Raw genomic sequence first — 4,170 nt, forward strand, 5'->3', positions numbered from 1 at the left:
GTTGCATTGAGGTGTATTTTTATTTTAGATAATGTCTAGCCAAGAGAACTACTATTGTGATCGTGAAATCTCATAATTCACTTTTAGTATTTACTATTAGTAAGACATATTGGGAAATTAATGATCAATTTGAGAATGGGCAACAAAAGGATGAGGATTGTTTAATTAAAGGACATGTCTTGTAATAGTCCATTTAAACCTATGTTAGAATGACTTGAATAAGTTGGAAAACATTTGGAATTAATGGAGGCAAAAAGAAAAAATGCTTTTATTAAGAAGTACATAAATATTGTGCTACTTATTTTGGTAAAGACAAATGAAAAGTAAATTAAGGTGATAATATGATTTTGGAGCCTCATCATACCGTTGTTTAACTTTCAACAAAAAAGATATGACATTAACTATTGAAGAATATTCCACTTTGCTTCAATAAAGTTTCCAAGTATAGGATATACTAGAAAGAATAAAAGAAATCAAGTTATCAAAAGAAGCTTTATAAGATAACTGGTGTGGATGTCAAAGTGATCAATAAGAAGAAAAGAGTCATTGATGGTATCCCATAGGCTTTCTTACATAATCTTAAATTTAAGAACCATAATGAAAAGCAAGTTATTGAAATATTTTCCTTGGCAATTTATGGTTGCTAATCTTTTTTAGGGTATTAGGGCATGTCAAGGTATAAATGGTAGATTTTTCAGCATACCTGCATAAATATTTCAATCCCTTAATGGTTATCTTACCAAAGATAATTAAATCATTGAATTGTTGTCGAAGAAAAGGAGAATGGCATTTTTTGGGATGTGTGCAGCTTTTATACATCTTGCTTCAAAGCCATTTTTAGGGCAAAGATAAAGTTCCTCTAAACCATACAAGAAATCCTAGTCCTTAACACAAAGTTCTATAAAAAAAAATGGCTAAAGGACCTAAAAATACCTATATCTAATGGAGAATCTAATTTTTTACCTAAATGAAAATGAAAAAGGGTATTACATTGTGGGTATAGGGATAAAGATATATATGATTTTAAATTTTTATTAGGTATAGGGATGGGGATGGGTAATATAACACCTAACCCATATTTGTACTTTACATATATATTTATATATACTTAGTAAATAGATTTTTTGTTAAATGATATAAATTATTATTTTAGATTAATTAGAATTAATATATTTTTATTGAAAAATATATATTAATATATATTTATGAAAACATTACCTAAATATATAATATAAAAATAAAAATAAGCTAAAAAAATAAATTATAGTTTTTATTTAAAAAAAAAAAGCTATGGATATAAGGATTACCTATACTTATTAAATACTTAGGAGGATAGGGGTGAGGATAGATTTGAAATACCTACTTGATATGGATACCGGGATAGGTATAATATAAAAATTTGGGAATGGGATAGGGAATGCTCTATCCACCTTATACCTTACCTATTGACATCCGTAGAAAGACCTCATTAAAGAGCAATGTGTTGCATTCTTTCAAAATCTTAATATGGAATATTTGATTTGGAGAGCACTTTGGATGCTTCATACATCTACATTGTATAGTTGAAGTGATAAAACATGGGTCCACTTTTATGAATTTCGGGAGTTATGAGTTATGTACCCTTTTATGGTCAGGAGATAGTATAAGTCTAAACAGTTTGTTCAGATGACTCATGGGTTAAACCAGTTAGAGTTTGATTATGGAAAATCTAACTATGTGGTTAGACCACACAATATCACTAAAGCATAAAAATAAACCTATTGATCACAGCTGAAAAGATGTACTTATGATGTCACTCCAGGATACTTAGTATGGAGAGCAAAATGGGTTAATAATATGGTACCCTCCATATGATGGTTTGCTCAACTAGTTGATTTATGGGCAAAGGCGCTAATGTTGGAAATCAAAATCACAAGATTGGAATTTGAGGCAGAAAAAGCAAGGACACAAAAAGAGAATCTCAGACTTTAAGAAACATTGAGACAATTGAATTATTAAGCCATTGTACAGGAAAGACAATTGGAGAAAGTTACCAAGGATAAAGATGTAAATCGTGGTTACCTTAAAGCTTGCATAAGAAAAATCAGAGGTTAAAAGCTTAATTAAAAGATGAAAAGATCAGATCCAATGAAAGCCAAAAATTTTTTTTTTTGTTTTGTTTAGTAATGGCATAACAATAAAATAAACTATCTAACTATATTTAATCAAATTTTCACTTAAGCCCTTACTTTGTTATCATGTGATTATGTCAAACTATTTGAGTTTAATGAAACCTAATTTGGATGGGAAATTCTAGTGATGATCCTATTAATTCAAATTGATGACATATATATATATATAGGTAAACTTTAATGACATTGCACTATGTGGAAAAAATTAATTAACAGTTGAAAACTAATTAAACATATGTTTAAAGTTATACATTCTTCAACCTTTGTAATTTATTCAATTTTTAATGAAATTATGATTTTTTTTATATTTATATGAACTATAACTTTCTGAGTTAAGACCTAACAACGCGTGCAACATAATTAATTGGGAAAGGATACTTCAAATAAGCTAGATATTTTCTCTCAAGAATAAAGGTTATAAATTTAAAGCGTATAAATTAGTTATAAGGTCCTTTCCAAGTTGCAAGCCTTCAATGTCTTAGAGAGTTAAATGTGTCAAATTGTAATAGGTTGAAATCTATCTTCTCTTTTATGCTGGCTAGAAATTTGCCACACATGAACTATTTGGATATAGAGTGTTGTGAAGAGTCAAATGAAATCATTGAAATAAACTAAACTTCAATAGCATCATTATTATAAAGTCATATCCAACCTATATCCTTCCCTTGTCTTAAACATATATGGATTTATGGGTGTAACAATTTCAAGGCTTGTTTCCAATTATTGTTGCCTATTCTCTTTCAAAACTAAAAAATATCGAAAGTAATTTGGCTTCCAAATCAAAGCAAGTTTTTGGGTATCAAAGTGAATTAAACTTGAGATAATAGAAAAGGAATAGTATTCCTTAAATTAAAAAGATTGAAACTTTTAGAGCTTTTAAGCTTAAATACCTTCATCCAAATAGGTTATCATTTTGGATTCCCTTCTTTGTGTTATTTTGGAGTAAAAAGGATGTCCCAATTTGAGTACAAGTTTTAGTAAAGACTCAAAACACATTTTCATGCCATAAAAATGGTACCTAACCAACTTTTTCTTTACTTATGCTTAATTTCTTGTTCTTGATGGTTTTAATTATCAAAATGAAGTGTTCTTATTCTTAATGAAAACAAAAGTCATATCTATTTTTTTGTTCTTAATGGAATACTTGAATATATACACACATGAAATGTTCAGTCCATCACCTAGTTATATAGAATCAATTAATTAACTAATATATTTTTTTTTAATTGAAGCTGTCAAATATTAAATCTAATTAATTAAATTAAAAATCTAACTATTATGGGTATTTTTAGGTCCAAAGGTTATTTTGGTCATCTTTTCTCATTAGAGACTACCAACAGATAGCCAGGGATATTTTAGACTTTTAAACTAACCTTACATGTTTGATTGACTTAAGGTTATAGTACTACGTTAGCTCAACCACCTTACTAATCTGCCCAACGAGCTCCCTTCAATGTTGACTTGTCGTCCTCTTGGTGGACAATCAATATCTAAGTTAACTTGATACTTTAGGTCATCTTTAACCATGTGACTAACCTTTGGTAGCCTAAGTTGCCCTAAACCCTTACTTTCAAATTATAACTAAAGTCATGCAAGTACTATCTAGACATGACATGTCTTTCTATCTTCTCTATTCTCTTTTCTATTTTCCTCTTTGGCTAATCTTTGACTTGAGCATCAAAGCACAAACTTTAAGGACACTCATAGTATTTAATCGTAATCGCTTTCTTTCTTTCCTTTGTGATTTTAGAGTCTTACCTCTCCAACTTAGCTTGACACAAGCATTTGATGCACCAGGTAGGGGAATTTCTTTTTCTAACTGAGCTAAAACACCATGCCACCAAGCAAGAAAGTTGTCAAGGAAGTAAAACCAACTGCCATAGCTAGAATAAAACCTAAGCCAGCCAGCCAACCAACAAACTGGCCTACGTTAGCAGGCCCTATAATGGATTTGTTTATTATGAACAGAATAACATTACAAACTTAGTTAATACCGATG

Source organism: Durio zibethinus, chromosome 4, assembly GCF_047325235.1.
Source record: "Durio zibethinus cultivar Kanyao isolate XHJ-2024 chromosome 4, ASM4732523v1, whole genome shotgun sequence".
NCBI lineage: Eukaryota > Viridiplantae > Streptophyta > Magnoliopsida > Malvales > Malvaceae > Durio > Durio zibethinus.